The following is a 17934-nucleotide window of genomic DNA, read 5'->3' as shown; positions in this document are numbered from 1 at the left end:
TCCTAAAAGAGTAGAAAAGATGAGGAGTCAGAAGAGAAGAGGGTGAATAGCGTTCTAGGTCTTTAGCTTAGTGGTCGTGTCCTTATAGTCAGCGTGTGCTCTGATACCATCTCTGTAGCGACCAGACCTCAAACAGTCTGATCTCTGTGCTCCGGTGTCATCCCTGGACCAGTAATGCTAACACCACACAGTACTCGGAGGATTTATAACAGAGTAGCAATCACACACTTATTACATCGAGCGTCTCAAAAGAGAACTTATTACAATAAATATGGCTTAAGGCCATCTAATAACGATAACAGCGGAAGGCTTGGAAGATAAATGAGTCCATCAACTCCAACGGCATCACTGAGCATAGAACCACGACCTAAAACTCCTTAATCGTCGTCTGAAAAGTCTGCAACATTAATGTTGCAGCCCGAAACGGGTCAACACATGGAATATGCTGGCAAGGTAACACATAGAGAATAATGGAATGAAACAGCTATACTATATGCATATTTGGCTGTTGGAAAGCTCTATGGTTACAGTTTTGCGTAAAGCCAATTTTTCCCTACTTCAAAGGAATAAATTTAATTACTATCATGGTGGTTGTTAAACATTGAGAATGGTTGACAGCATCCTCAATCCCAATTAAGCATCATCATTAAACAAAACCCAACAAAATTAATTTAGAGTAACATGTTGAGATTCACATGAAAATCCAGGTACTAGATACTCAAGATGTCCATAACGGGGACACGGCTAACCATGATTAGTTTATTACACTCTGCAGAGGTATGCGCACTTTTCCCCACAAGACTCGATCGCCTCCGTTTGGTTTCTCGCACTACATGGTGTTTGAGAAGACGGATGACCGAGACATAGTCTTTCAGAAGCGCTAGCACCTTACGATCGGGTAGACCGTACCACCTACATCCCCTACATCTGCTAGTCTACCACTGTAAGAGTTCGCACGACTTAGTCAACTATGCTAGAGCCCATAATAGCTTGTGGCTGCACACGGAAGTTTCTAGTATGAATAGTCTCATGATCCCTTTGAGCCTGGGTGGCGGTCCAAAAGAAAACAGGCAAGTCCTGGAATACCCAGGTGCCTCAATCCACCCAGATGTGTGTTTAAGTTGCCACCTTAGATAAACCATTAATTAAGAAACTCACATCTGTCATGGATACCACTCACCCAATCCACGTCTACTAGCATAGCATGGCATAATAAGCAAACGTAGAAGTAACTCCCAAAAGTTTGATAATAAACAGGTAATAGGTACTACCTCATCTACTTCCCATCCTGCAATTTAATTAGATCCTAATCATGCAATGTTTGAGGATTGATCTAATGCAATAAAACTGGGTAGTAGGAGGTATGATCAAAGTGTTACTTGCCTTGCTGATGATCCGGGAAACCTAGCGATTCGAAGTAACAAGCGGCGCACTCTAGGTACTCTATCGCAAACAAACAAACAAGCATACAATAGGTACTCATCTAATGCATAGGTAAAACTCAAATAAGAGATCTAACCAGAAGGTTCACTTTAAGAACTTCGGTTTTCAAAAAGAATCAAATCAAACGAGGCAACGAAAGTCAAACGGCGAAAGAAAACAACTTCGTTCTACTAATCTGGATCTAAGGCAAATTTTACAGTAGCAAAAACTTGTTTAAGTTGGTTAAACGGTTAGAGGGTTTTGAAACGAAACTCCAGGCGCTTGAATCGCCTGATTCCGATAAACGAGCGAAAAGTTATACTAAAACGAAAATCGGATCAGGAATCGCGATCAGAAAAATCGCGGATTAAATCCGAGAAAAAGAAAAACGACGAGCGTTCGCTAGAACGAACGAACGGACGAACGCTCGCTATTTAAATAAATCGGAAAAAACCGATCTATTTTAAAAAATGAATCTAAAAAAAACCGAACGGTTTTTCGAAAAAAAACGGGCGCGGACTTCAAGGCGCGGCGAACCTCGGGCGGCGTGCGGCGGCGGCGTCGTCCGGCGGCGGTGGTGGCGGGGCGGCGATGGCGGCGGCGGCGGCGGGCTAGGGTTTGGGGCGCATCGGGTGGGCTGTGGGGGTCGGGTCCCCCGGCTTATAAAGCCTTCCCGGGCCGGTGTCCAGGTCGAACACGGCCCGTAGGTCGGTGCGATTTTTTTTAAATAATTACGCGTGGAAGAAAAATAAAAAGAAATACTAAACGGACTCCAAAAATTCCGAAATAAATTTTCCCGGGCTTCTAAAATCAAGCCGCACAAGGTGAACATTTATTTGGGGCCTAAATGCAATTTTGAAAAACGCACATTTTTCCTAAACTCAAATAAAATAACGAAAAACTCCGAAATAAAATCTTATTTGATTTTTTTATTAAATCCTCAATATTTATTTATTTTGGGAAAGTCATTTTATTCCCTCTCTCATATTTTTGTAATAGAAATAATTGATGATAAAATAAATAAAATTAAATGATCCTATTCTCAAAATTTGAGAAAGCTCAAATATGAAAATGACGAATTCCCCAACTCTCTCCGTGGGTCCTTGAGTTGCGCAGAATTTCTAGGATCAAGACCAAAATCAAAATAAAAATATGATATGCATTTATGATTTAATGTATGACATTCCAAATTGGAAATTTGGGATGTTACAGGGATGCTGATACGTCTCCAACGTATCTATAATTTTTGATTGCTCCATGCTATATTTTCTACTGTTTTGAATGTTTATGGGCTTTATTATACAATTTTATATCATTTTTGGGACTAACCTATTAACCCAGAGCCCAGTGCCAGTTTCTGTTTTTACCCTGTTTTAGGGTTTGAAAGAAAAGGAAAATCAAATGGACTCCAATTGACCTGAAACTTCACGGAACTTATTTTTGGATCAAAAGAAGCCCAGAAGACTTGAAGTGCACGTAAGGGAAGCTTCGAGGAGGCCATGAGGTAGGGGGCGCGCCCACCCCCCTGGCGCACCCTCCACCCTCGTGGGCCCCTCGTGGCCCCCTGCCGTACTTCTTCCGCCTATATATCTCCATATACCCTAAAAACATCTGAGAGCACAATAGATCGGGAGTTCCGCCGCCAGAAGCCTTCGTAGCCACCGAAAGCCAATCTAGACCCGTTCTGGCACCCTACCGGAGGGGGAATCCTTCTCTGGTAGCTATCTTCATCATCCCAGCGCTATCCATGACGAGGAGGGAGTAGTCCACCCTCGGGGCTGAGGGTATGTACCAGTAGCTATGTGTTTGGTCTCTCTCTCTCTCTCGTGTTCTTGATTTGGCACGATCTTGATGTATCGCGAGCTTTGCTATTATAGTTGGATCTTATGTTTCTCCTGCCCCTCTACTCTCTTGTAATGAATTGAGTTTCAGTTATCTTATCGGATTGAGTCTTTAAAGATTTGAGAACACTTGATGTATGTCTTGCCGTGCGTATCTGTGGTGACAATGGGAGATACCACGTGACTCACTTGATGTATGTTTTGGTGATCAACTTGCGGGTTCCGGCCATGAACCCATGCATAGGGGTTGGCACACGTTTTCGTCGTGATTCTCCGGTAGAAACTTTGGGGCACTCTTTGAGGTTCTATGTGTTGGTTGAATAGATGAATCTGAGATTGTGTGACGCATATCATATAATCATACCCACGGATACTTGAGGTGACATTGGAGTATCTAGGCGACATTAGGGTTTTGGTTGATTTGCGTCTTAAGGTGTTATTCTAGTACGAACTCTAGGGCTGTTTGTGACACTTATAGGAATAGCCCAACGGATTGATTGGAAAGAATAACTTTGAAGTGGTTTCCTACCCTACCATAATCTCTTTGTTCGTTTTCCGCTATTAGTGACTTTGGAGTGAGTCTTTGTTGCATGTTGAGGGATGGTTATGTGATCCAATTATGTTATTTATTGTTGAGGGAACTTACACTAGCGAAAGTATGAACCCTAGGCCTTGTTTCCTATCATTGCAATACCGTTTATGCTCACTTTTATCACTTGCTACCTTGTTGTTTTTATATTTTCAGATTACAAAAACTATTATCTACTATCCATATACCACTTGTATCACCATCTCTTCGCCGAACTAGTGCACCTATACAATTTACCATTGTATTGGGTGTGTTGGGGACACAAGAGACTCTTTGTTATTTGGTTGCAGGGTTGCTTGAGAGAGACCATCTTCATCCTACGCCTCCTACAGATTGATAAACCTTAGGTCATCCACTTGAGGGAAATTTGCTACTATCCTACAAACCTCTGCACTTGGAGGCCCAACAATGTCGACAAGAAGAAGGTTGTGTAGTAGACATCACATACCCATGAGCAAAATGTTTCAGCCGGACACATAGAAAGATAGGGGCTTATGGTTTTGCCTCTCAACATACTCACCTCAAGGGTGATGTCAACAATAATAACTCATGCCACCCATATTGAACTGGACATATGTGCCTAGATCTTTCCTCACTACATGATGCTTGCCAAAGGAGAAAAATAAAAGGAATAGAGAGAAAAACTTTGACTCTTGCATAAAAGTAAATACATAAAAGTAAAAGATAGGCCCTTCGTAGAGGGAAGCAGAGGTTGCCATGCGCTTATTTGTTTGTATGCTCTCCCTTAGTGCAAAATAATATCACGTTACATTGCCCCTTGTGATAGCGACCTTTATTATGCAGTCTGTCGCTTTTATTCTTCACCATCACAAGTTCGTGCAACGCTCAATTTTCTCTTACACTAAATGATCTCACACTTTTAGAAGCAATTTTATTGCCTTTTTGCACCGATGACAACTTACTTGAGGGATCTTTCTCAATCCCTAGGTAGGTATGGTGGACACTTGAAAATAAGATTTGCGTTTAAGGGTTTTTGGATGCACAGGTAGTATCTCTACTTAGTGCAGACTTTTTGGCTAGCAAAGATAGGGGGCAATCACCACATGTTAAAGAATTTATGGCAATATGACTTCTATGTGAGTATGAAGAAACATAAATCATTAATTTGTCTTCCTTGTCCAACGTCAACAATTTTTGCATATAATATTTTGATGAGGGCTCACAATAACAAAAGATTTCTAGGATAGTATTTTTACATGTGAATCCTCTCTTCCCTTATTAATTCTTTCAGGACTTGCATCATTGGCTAATGCTATGTTTGTCAATCTCTAATAAAATTTTCTACCTATACTTTTCCTTATGTGGTGCCATCACCTACCATAGGATTAGTATATAATATTTTATTTATTTAATTCCTTTATTTTATTTGTTTCCTTTCTTATTTATTTTCTTTTATTTGCAACATGAAAGTAAAGAAAGCAAAAACTCATCCTGAACTCTATTATATAACTTGCACACAATTACAAGGATAGATCACTAAGCAAACTCTCAAAGAAGAAAGGATCGAACTAAACTTTTGTTCATCTAAAGCAAAAGGATCGAAGTAAAATAATTAAAAGCAAAAAGATAGTGGGATGATACGATACCGGGGCACCTCCCCCAAGCTTGGCGGAAGCCAAGGGGAGTGCCCATACCCGATACCTAATTCTCTTTTGGTGGTGAAGAAGATGATGGTGGTGATGAAGTAGTATTCTCCAATATAACCATGAGTAGATCCCTCAAACCTTGAATCTCCCGAAGGGCTTGATGATTAATTCACGGTTTTCCTTCACTTGAGCCATTATGTGTTTATTCTCAGGGCCCCACGGTTTTGTTCCTGCAATGTTTTCTCTTGGCCGGGATATGTCCCAGTTGGATGACATGTGCCTACGAGGAGTGTTCTCGAACCCATAACCGTGAATCAAATTATGAAAATTATTATGATGTAACATGTGTAAGGGCCTCCATGCTACCTCTTGAGCATGCATTGGTTTTCCCTTGAAGAGGAAAGGGTGATGCAACAAAGTAGCGTAAGTATTTCCCTCAATTTTTTAGAACCGAGGTATCAATCCAGTAGGAGACTACACGCAAATCGCCTAGTACCTGCACAAACAATCAAGAACCTTGCAACCAACATGATAAAGGCGTTGTCAATCCCTTCAAGGCCACTTGCAAAAGTGAGATCTGATAAAGATAATAAGATAAATATTTTTGGTATTTTTGTTGTATAGATTGAAAAGTAAAGATTGCAAAATAAATAGTAAACTGGAATTGTAGATCGGAAACTTATATGATGCAAAGTATACCCGGGGGCCATAGGTTTCTCTAGTGGCTTGTCTCAAGATAGCATATATTACGGTGGGTGAACAAATTACTGCCGAGCAATTGATAGAAAAGCGCATAGTTATGAGAATATCTAGGCATGATCATGAACATAGGCATCACATCCGTGTCAAGTAGACCGAATCGATTCTACATCTACTACTATTACTCCACACACCGACCGCTATCCATAATGCATCTAGAGTAATAAGTTCATAAGAACAGAGTAACGCATTGGGCAAGATGACATGATATAGAGGGATAAACTCAAGCAATATGGTATAAACCCCATCTTTTTATCCTCGATGGCAACAATACAATACGTGTCAGTTCCCTTTCTGTCACTGGGATCAAGCACCGTAAGATTGAACCCAAAGCTAAGCACTTCTCCCATTGCAAGAATGATCAATCTAGTAGGCCAAACTAAACCGATAATTCGAAGAGACTTGCAAAGATATCAAATCATGCATATAAGAATTCAGAGAAAAAATCAATATTGTTCATAGATAATCTTGATCATAAACCCACAATTCATCGGATCTCTGCAAACACACCGCAAAAAGTATTACATCAAATAGATCTCCAAGAACACCGAGGAGGACTTCGTATTGAGAACCAAAGAGAGAGAAAAAGCCATCTAGCTAATAACTATGGACCCGAAGGTCTGTGGTAAACTACTCACACATCATCGAAGAAGCTATGGTGTTGATGTAGAAGCCCTCCGTGATCGAATCCCCCTCCGGCAGATTGCCGGAAAAGGCCCCAAGATGGGATCTCACGGGTACAGAAGGTTGCGGCGGTGGAAAAGTGGTTTCCTGGCTCTCCTGGATGTTTTCAGGGTATAAGAGTATATATAGGCGAAAGAAGTAGGTCGGTGGAGGTACGAGGGGCCCACGAGGGTGGGGGGCGCGCCCTCCTGCCTCGTGGCCGCCTCGTTGCGTCTCTGACTTCCACTCCAAGTCTCCTGGATTGTGTTTGTTCCAAGAAAGATCCTCGCGAAGGTTTCATATTAAGACTAATTTTATAGCCAAAGAAAATTACCATGCTGTTCTAAAAGACTCTCAAAATAATATAAGTGAAGCATGAGAGATCAATAATTCCTATAAAATAAAACCACCACCATGCTCTAAAAAGGTATAAGTGAAGCGCTAGAGCAAACTTATCTAGCTCAAAAGATATAAGTGAAGCACATAGAGTATTCTAATAAATTCCGATTCGTGTGTGTCTCTCCAAAAGGTGTGTAAAGCAAGGATGATTATGGTAAACTAAAAACCAAAGACTCAAATCGTACAAGATGCTCCAAGCAAAAGACATATCATGTGGTGAATAAAAATATAGCCTCAAGTAAAGTTACCGATAGACGAAGACGAAAGAGGGGATGCCTTCCGGGGCATCCCCAAGCTTAGGCTTTTGGTTGTCCTTGAATTTTACCTTGGGGTGCCTTGGGCATCACCAAGCTTAGGCTCTTGCCACTACTTATTCCAAAATCCATCAAATATTTACCCAAAAACTTGAAAACTTCACAACACAAAACTTAAACAGAATATCTCATGAGCTCCGTTAGTATAAGAAAACAAACCACCACTTTAAGGTACTATAATGAACTCATTATTTATTTATATTGGCATTAAACCTACTGTATTCCAACTTCTCTATGGTTCATACCCCCCGATACTAGCCATAGATTCATCAAAATAAGCAAACAACACACGAAAAATAGAATCTGTCAAAAACAGAACAGTCTGTAGTAATCTGGAGGTTTCGGATACTTTTGTAACTCCAAAAATTCCAAAAAATTAGGAAGACCTGAATAATTTGTATATTGATGTACTGCAGTTGGAATTGGCATTTTATCGCTCCCTGTTAAAAATGTAAATTATTCTTGTGAGCGCATACTTTCTGTTTTTTACAGCAAGATCAAATAACAATCACCCAAGAAGATCTTAAAGGCTTTACTTGGCACAAACACTAATAAAAACATAAAAACACAATCATAACAGAGTATAGATGAATTATTTATTACTGAATAGGAACAAAAAACAAAGAACAAAAATAAAATTGGGTTGCCTCCCAACAAGTGCTATCATTTAACGCCCCTAGCTAGGCATTGATAATTTCAATGATGCTCACATGAAAGACAAGAATTGAAGCACAAAGAGAGCATCATGAAACACTGAAAGTGCTAGTGATCGACTAGAGGGGGTGAATAGGCGATTTTTATGAAAGTCTTCAAAACATGGAAGTTTCGAAGACAAACGATAGGAATAAACCTATTACCATGCAGCGGAAGGTAGACTACACTAAGCAAGCCATAGTCAAGTATTCAATTAAGTGGAAGCACAATGACTAATAGCAGCTAGGCAGTATAGATCAGGTAGGAAGATAGTGTGAAGCCAATCAGAACAAGCAGTCACTCAGTGGAGACAAAAGATAATGCAATCATACAATGACTTCACCAGGACCAACAGTAAGTAAAGGGATGGGAAGGATGAAACCAGTGACTCGTTGAAGACAACGATTTGTTGGACCAGTTCCAGTTGCCGTGACAACTGTACGTTTGGTTAGGGAGGCTGAGATTTAACTCAGAAGACCACGTCTTCACCTTATTCCCCTTAAGCTAAGGACACTCAGTCCTCGCCCAATCACTTTGGTAAGTCTTCAAGGTAGACTTCCAAACCTTCACAGACTTTGTTCACCGGCGATCCACAATGACTCTTGGATGCTCAAAACGCGACGCCTAACCAGCTGGAGGATTCACAGTCCTCAAGTGTAATAAGTCTTCAGATCACACAGACAGGAAGACTTAAGTGATGCCTAACACTCTTTGGCTCTGGGTGTTTAGGGCTTTATCCTCGCAAGGAATTCTCTCTCAAAGGCTTCGAGGTGGGTTGCTCTCAAACGACAAAAACCATGCACTAACTCTGAGCAGCCACCCATTTATGGTTGTAGGGGATGGGCTATTTATAGCCACTAGGCAACCCGACCTGATTTGTCCAAAATGACCCTGGGTCACTAAGGAACTGACACGTGTTCCAACGGTCAGATTTCAAACACACACGGCAACTTTACTTGGGCTACAAGCAAAGCTGACTTACCCAGCTCTGGATAAGATTTGCTCTCATTGTCTTCGCTCGAAGACATAGGATTTTGGTTAAGCATCACTTCAGTCATTCTGACTGGTTCTCTTGGACCCCACTTAACAGTACGGTGGTTCCTATGACTCAACAAAGAAGAAAAAGAACGACGAAACAACTAAGTCTTCGCGCTCCATAGTCTTCACACGTTGTCTTCTCTTGTCATAGTCTTCAATGTGAATGTCTTCACATCCCACCTTTGACTTCAATGTCTTCATACATTTTTAGGGGTCATCTCCGGTAGGAAAACCGAATCAACGAGGGACTTCTACCTGTGTTATCCTGCAATTCTCACAAACACATTAGTCCCTCAACCAGGTTTGTCGTCAATACTCCAAAACCAACTAGGGGTGGCACTAGATGCACTTACAATCTCCCCCCTTTTTGGTGATTGATGACAAACTGGTTGAAGTCTTTAACGGGGAATAAAATATGTGAAATTGTAAAGGATAGGGTATTGTCTTCATAAGTTGCAAGGGCTCCCCCTGAAGATGTGCATATAAGTAATTTGCTTTTGGAATGCAAATGCACATGGCAGGTTGTACTTGTGGAGATCCTCTTCAACCTATGATGACAATTCATCATGCAAGATATGATGTAACGAAGATAATGACATGCATAATGAAAAATGGACGTTTGCAAAATGATCTAAGTACGGAATTTATCGTCGCACATGCTGAATTTATCATCGCATCACAGAATAGCAAATAAGTAGCAGACGACCATCGAGTTTAAGTGTTACAACTCAAAGAACCAAATGTATCGAAAACGAGAGTTGTAAGCACTTAGCAAAAGTAGCAAAAAGTAAAGCAACCACCCATACTGACCCGCTTGAAGACTATCAACTCATATGCTTCTCCCCTTTTTGTCAGTGAGGACCAAAAAGGTTTGAAGACATAGAGCGCCTACTCGTTCCCATGCGGTGCAGGCGAGGCAGCAGGGTCGTCGTTGAGATCCGATGGTGCAAAAGAACTTGGTGCAGTGTCGACACGCGCTGAAGTTGGAGGAGGTGAAGTTGCATCATCTTGGTCATCGATGACTCTGGCATTTACGGCTGCAGCTGAGGACGAGTAGTCAGAATCTTCAAGTGAGGGAGTCCAACGCAAGTGAGCATTTCTGGGAGGAGTTGAGTCAAACTTGAACCGTTCGGTGAAGCCATCGTCTTGCAGATCAGCTTCAGCACTGAGTAGGGTCAAACTCTTCCACGACCTCCGACAGGTTTCATGAGTGACAAAGGCATTCTTGGTTGCAAGATTGTGAATGCGGTTGACATCCACCAAAAGGCTTTGCATCTGACGCTTAAGCCAGTCGTGATGTTTGTCCTGTTTTTGATGCAGCGCGACGAGAAGCTCTCGGTCATTTAGGACACGAGATCGTCTTTGAGGCCTTTGTGCAATGGTGCTGCCAGTGGCATCAGTTTGAGCGCAAGGGGCACTTGTGTTTCCAGCAAGGGGATAAACACGAGAAACTTCTGGAACTCCTTCAATGGGCTGGGTGAAGATTTGGTGGTCAACATTGTGAAGATAAATGGGATCCTTAGCAGGCTCTGGGTAAATAGCTTCAACTGACAGATCAACCTCGGGAAAGAATATAAGATGATTGCGTGCAGACGGCTGATAGTTGAAGGCTGAGTGACGCTTGATCAAACGCATGACCCATGGATCATAGAATTTCAACCCAAAGATGTCGGAGCCAGATGCAGCCAACTGCATGATGAAGAAGTCTTGAGCCTTGAAGCTGATGCCATTGAAAATATAGAAGACCAAAGTCTTCATTGCTCCTTCAAGCTTCGCTACAGATGAGTGTACTTTGACATGCCATAGAGTCTTCCTGATGATATGGTAAATGGTGCGAGGCAGGTACTCTAGGTCTTCAACAAAGAACTCAGAGGGGTATTTAGCGTCGTGAGGCAGAGGCTTCATCATGATCAGCATTTGACTCATGTTGGGTTCTGGCTTCTGAAATATGCTTTCCAAGGCATTTTGGTGTTGTTGACAACCTAGTTCATAGTATTCACCAGGAGTGGGCAGGCCTGTGAGCTCAATGATATCAAGAGCTTTAGCTTCATGATGGACATTGCCTGTCATCCACTCAAGGACCCAAGTCTTTGGATCCCTATTGTAGCCTCGAATGTGGAGAGTTGCATAGAACTGGAGCAGAAGCTCTTCATTCCAGTGCTCCTTGTCAGTGACAAACTGCAACAGTCCAGCATCTCTGAAGCAATATAACGCTTCTTCAAGGCAGGGCAGGCTAGCTATAGCTTCAGAGTCTAAGCGCATATGTGGAAATATGCGCCCTTGATTGTATAGAACGTAGGAATAGTAGCTGCGCTGCTGATAGGTCCAGAACCGATCTAGGAAATGCGAGGTCTGGCATAAGGATTCTTGGAGCTGTTGAAGAAGGTATTATGTCCCACGAAGCCATTCACATTGAAGACCCCAGGTGAAGTGGCAGTGCCTGGGAATCATGGAAGTCTTGGCTTTCGTTTTTGGACTTGAGGTCTGTGCTCGACGTGATACTCAAATTGTGGACCAACAGCAGGCGGAGGAGTCAGAATGGGCCATCGGATCATAACAGGCTGACCATGATCAAATGCTAGCTCCATTATGTGAGGTCTTGGAGGGGGAACTGGAGCATTGGCATTGTCGTCATGGGCTTCAGGGGCCACATTTGCTTCAGGTGCATGGACTTCTGGCACCACAGTAGTTTCAGGCACCACATTAGCTTCAGGCACCACATTAGCTTCAGCCATGACCACATCATTGGCTTCAGTGTTGATATTAGTGGTCGCCTCAGGATTGTTCACCTCCACTTCAGGAGCTGGAGGGTCGGTCACGTTCTCCTCGAGAACAACATCTTGGTGTGACGAGGGTGTGGCAACTCTTTCTGCTTCAACTCCTGGTTCTTCTTCATTGGCTTATGCAGCCGGAATATCTTCAGCCATTTTGGCTTCAGATTCAGACACATGCATAGTGGGAGTGACTTGGGGCCTTGGTCCTTTGCAAAGCCTGCGTAATGCTGGCAACTCTTGTGGAGATGGAGTTTGGGCCACAAAGTCATCGTCATCTTGCACTGGTGAGGTAGCTTGCGGTTGGGGAGAGCTTGGGGTGTCTTGTTGTTGTGGGTGATCAGCCCACGATGCATCCTGAGTAGTTGGCGTCAGAGGACGACCAATGCTGATGAGTTCGATGTGCGTGAGCACAGGCGATGATACCAACTGGTTCTCGATCTGAGGAAGGACTTCATCATCTTCAACATTGTCGTGAGGACCAATGTCTTCAGCTGCGGTGGGGTCAACAGCTGGATTGTCTTCAGCTTCAGGAGCCTCTGTGGAAGCAGGCTCATGAACTATCAACTGGCGCTCTCGATGTTCTGACTCAGGAAGAGCCACTGAGATTGGCTCGATATTGAGGGGCTTTGTGGGAGCAGCCCAATCTCTCTTCTTGGTTTTGCGTTTCTTGGTTGGAGGAGCATCATCGGTAGTGCCCTTGGTTTTGCGTTTTTTGGCTTCAACTTTAGCAGCCCTTGTTTTCTTCAGTTCAGAAGCCACTATGGGGACCTTAGGCTTCAAGCCTGTCATACTAGCTGGGAAGACAATTGGATGTACTTCCGGCCTTGGTTCTGCAGGTTCTGCCACAAATGGCTTCTTCTTCTTCTTGGCCGCCATTCGAGTGTCGGTCCCTAGTCGCCCCAAGGCGTTGCACTTTTCAGCCTCATTGTATCCTTGGACACATTTAGCTGCAAGATCCTTCATGCGCTCACGAGAACCCTTGGCTTCTTCGCGTTTGGTTCGGAAAGCTTCCTTAAGCTCATGCATCATGGTCTGGAAGTTCTGAATGTCTTCAACGTTGAGCTTGGCCATGTGCTTCTTGAACTGAGCCTTTTCATAATCGATCTTATGCTTCAGTTCAACAATCTTCTGAGCTAGAGCCAGCTCAGCAGCAATGGCTCTATGGAAGGCGACGCTCAGGCCAATCGGAAGCTGAAGATCATCAAAGCTGACATTTGGGCTGTCAAACCACTCATCAGTGAATGTGTTGATGATTTCAACATCAAAGAGAGGAAGGTCATTGAAGATTTCTACCTCTTGCTTGCTCTTGATCAACTGCTCAAGAGCATCATCGCCAAGAGTGCCGTCGCTGGACAGATCAATGGCATCATTGCGCAGAATAGCAGCAGTGGTCAGTGGTTGGCTAGTGGGTTGCAAGGGCATCTTCACTTTGGAGGGCTTGGAGATGCGTGACAAATCTTCAGACTGCACGCTATGTTCAGGAGGTGCAGTGGCCAGAGGCTTCGCTCATAAGACTTTTGGTGCTAGGGCAGGCCTTGAAGCTTTAGGCTTCTTTAGCTTCTTTGGCTTCGGTGGTGCAGGTGCTTCGTCAGATTCAGCATCGTCTGCAGGTTGATCCACGACTGCCCCTTGAACCATAATATGAGTGATGAGACCTTCTAGGTTGTAGAAGGGCCCAACCAGATTGGGTTCAGCTTCTCGTGTGCCATCAGCACGTGGCGCAGAGGGGCCTGGGTTGAAGTCTAATCCCGATGACTTGTTGTTTTCCTTGGCAGAGTTCTGTGCAAACTGATAGTTGCGCTTGAAGAGATTGTCTTTGCGACACCATAACAGAAAGGATGGCTCGGCATTAGCAGGCTGAGGTCGACGAAGAATGCAGGGGTAAAAGCCTTGAGCAATAGCTTCGGACTTTGATTTGGGCCGAAGACCTTTGTATATGATATCTCCCCAGGGGCCCTTAATGGCACTCTTCTCAGCATATTCGTCGGTGACGAATCTGTACTTGAACCATTCCTCTTCCCAATGTCTTCGAATCCATTGGATTCGGTTCTTGTGTTCTCCATAGGTCTCTTTGGATGTGACTTGTATAGCTCATAGAGATCTGGTGGCAGGTCCTTAGCAGTGTTTCCACGGCGCTGTCTGCCCCCCTTCCTTGCAGATTTTTCTGATGCCATGAAGTTTAAACTGAAAGGCTTCAAAACTGTCAAAGTCTTCCATCTACTAGTCAGACAAGAACTGGCTCCAAGAGAATTTATATGATGCTGTAAGAATTCTGCAAATGAATGCAGACTATGAGAACCAAGGGATTCTCTCACGGACATGTACCTGTGATAGCATTAAGGTGCGAGGGAAGGGGAAGAGATCATATGCATTCTCAGAAGATTTTGAAAGATAAATCAGTTTAGAAGACATTGACCTCATAGTGCGAAGACATTCACCCATAGATAGAGAGTTGGTTCCAGATTTGTACGAATCCTTGAATAAGTACAAGTGAGGAATCTAACCACTTTGTGAAGCATAAGTGAACATACTAGGCATATTATGAGATGCAGTATGAATGAGATCCAACTTGTGTGAATAGAAACTGCTTGTGGTGGAAAGTGATGAATCTATAGGATCAAAGGGGCCGTAAAAGGAGGTTTTATTTACCACACGAAGAACTGCTAGACGGAGTGGGAGAGGAGCCGAGAAGTTCGATCGTCCATGCCCTAACTTGGCAACGGAGGACACGTACGGCAACGGCGGAGAAGACGATGTCTGCGGCCGGCGTGAAGATGGTGTCGGTGAGGTCGCGGCAGCTAAGCGCTTCGTCACCGGCGTCGTCGAGGGCTAGCGGTGGCGCTAGGGTTTGTGCGAGAGTGGAAGAAGGGATAATGACCGTGGTGAGGCGTGTATTTATAGGGATAGGGATGGCACAGTGTTATTACATAGGTGCCCCTGGCGATTCACATCTGAAGGACACGTGGCTATCATGCAACACATCAGAGGTTGTTGCACGTTCCCACGCACACCTGGATTGTCAGGTGGTCGTTCCCACTTCTCCGGGTTTCAGGTGAAAGGATTTAGCATTGAAAACACACTAAAGTTTGTCTCTGTGTCTTCTACTGACAAGGATGCAGAGAGGACATTTTGATAGTGTCAATAGAATGCATATGATTTGGATAGATAGACTTAGGAAAGAAGCATAGAGGGGTTAGGGTCCGATCACATTCACTTAGTTCGAAAGATTCAGCAAGAAGCCATAGCTATAAGTGAATGCTGTAGAGGACAGAAACCAAATCAGTAAGTTGAAGATAAACAGGAGAACTTTTAATCAGTGAAGACAAACAAAATGCGAAGAATTTGCAAATGTAACGCCATGAGAAAACACTTCAAGGGGAAGAATTTTGGTGGTGGCGTTACCCACCGTATAGGAAAAATTAGACCCAGACACGGCACACAATTATCATGGCGCTCCGAAGTCAAATTCCACATTAGTATATTCACACTCAGAATGAAAGTCTTCTTTGTTTGAAGATATACTTTACTTCGTGTGTTGCACATCTAAGTCATCAACATGCTTAAGTGTTAGGATGTGTGCCTGATCACATGACATTTGAGGATTCCAAGATATTTAGCTCACACCGTAACTTGCAAAACCTCTTCTCATCCAAGGGCTTGGTGAAGATATCTGCCAATTGCTCTTCAGTGTTGATGTGCATGATATCAATATCTTCCTACATAACATGATCTTTGAGAAAGTGATGACGAATTTCAATGTGCTTTGTCTTCGAGTGCTGAACTGGGTTGTTGGCAATCTTGATGGCGCTTTCGTTGTCGCAGTAGAGTGGCACTTGCTTCAGATGAATGCCATAGTTTTTGAGTGTTTGCTTCATCCATAGAAGCTGAGCGCAGCAAGATCCAGCAGCAATGTATTCAGATTCAACGGTGGAGAGAGATACACAGTTCTGCTTCTTTGAAGACCAACATACAAGTGATCGTCCCAGAAAATGGCATGTGCCTGATGTAGACTTGTGATCCACCTTGTCACCAGCATAATCAGCATCCGATAATCCAACTAGATCAAACTTTGAGCCCTTTGGATACCATAATCCTAGTGTTGGGGTGTGAGCCAAATATCTGAGAATTCGCTTCACATCTAAGTGGTGTGATTCCTTTGGTGCCGCTTGGAACCGGGCACATATGCAAACACTAAGCATGATATCTGGCCTAGATGGACATAAATAAAGCAAGGAACCAATCATGGAGTGGTATACCTTTTGATCGAACTCTTTACCATTGTCATCGGGACCTAGATGGTGTTTGGCTGGCATTGCTGTCGTGTAGCCTTTGCAGTCTTGCATTCCAAATTTCTTCAGGTAATCTTTGAGGTATTTTTCTTGACGTATTTGAAGACCAAGGAAGAACTTCAACTCACCCATCATGGACATCTGATATTGCTCTTGCATCATATATCCAAACTCTTCACTGTATTTCTGATTGGTGCAGCCGAAGATAATGTCATCCACATATATTGGGCACACAAACAGTTCACCATCATATGTCTTCCTGAAGTGAGTGGGATCGAGAGAACCAGGTTTGAAGCCTTTGCTCTTCAGGAAGTCTTTGAGTGTGTCATACCAAGCTCGAGGGGCTTGTTTGAGGCCATACAGTGCCTTGTTGAGCTTGTACACCATGTCAGGATGTTTTGGATCTTCAAAGCCAGGCGGTTGTGTAACATACACTTCTTCTTCAATCTTGCCATTGAGAAAAGCGCTCTTCACATCCATCTGATACAGAAGAATGTTATGATGATTTGCATAGGCTAGCAGTATGCGTATGGCTTCAAGCCTAGCCACCGGAGCAAATGTTTCATCGAAGTCAATCCCTTCAACTTGAGTGTATCCTTGAGCAACGAGACGAGCTTTGTTTCTGACAACTTGACCATGCTCATCTTGCTTGTTGCGATATATCCATTTAGTGCCTATTATATTGTCCTTACGAGGATCAGGACGCTTAACCAGTTCCCAAACATTATTCAGCTCAAACTGTTGGAGCTCTTCTTGCATGGCTTGAATCCATTCAGGTTCCATGAAGGCTTCATCAACTTTCTTGGTTTCAGATATTGAGACGAATGCGAAGTGCCCACAGAAGTTAGCTAGCTGTGTTGCCCTTGAACGAGTGAGTGGACCTGGTGCATTGATGCTATCAATTATCCTTCAATTGTACTTCATTTGCAACACGAGGATGAACAGGACCAAGATTTTGCTCTTGCTGATCATTGTCATCGTTAGAAGGATTGTCTTCAGGCTGAGCATTGTCTTCAGGTTGATCAGGTGCAGAGATGATAGTTCCTCTTCAGGCTGAGCTTCAGATGGTATGATTTCTCTAGTTCCCATAAGTTTGATTGATTCACTGGATGGAACTTCATCTAGCACATTTGGCAGGTGCTCTCTTTGCGAGCCGTTAGTCTCATCGAACCGCACATCCACAGTTTCAACCACTTTATAGTGAAAGAGGTTGAAGACTCTGTAGGAGTGCGAATCCTTTCCATATCCAAGCATAAAACCTTCATGTGCTTTCGGTGCAAATTTTGAAGTGTGATGTGGATCCTTGATCCAGCACCTGGCACCAAATACTCTGAAGTAACTGACATTTGGCTTCTTGCCAGTAAGGAGCTCATAGGATGTCTTGTTCAGAAGCTTGTGAAGATAAACACGGTTGATGATATGGCATGCAGTATCAATGGCTTCAGGCCAGAACTTTCTTGGAGTCTTGTATTCATCAAGCATCGTCCGGGCCATCTCAATAAGTGTTCTGTTCTTGCGTTCCACGACGCCATTCTGCTGCGGCGTG

Source organism: Triticum aestivum, chromosome 5A (assembly GCF_018294505.1).
Source record: "Triticum aestivum cultivar Chinese Spring chromosome 5A, IWGSC CS RefSeq v2.1, whole genome shotgun sequence".
Lineage (NCBI taxonomy): Eukaryota > Viridiplantae > Streptophyta > Magnoliopsida > Poales > Poaceae > Triticum > Triticum aestivum.
Note: the sequence above shows the minus strand (reverse complement) of the source record.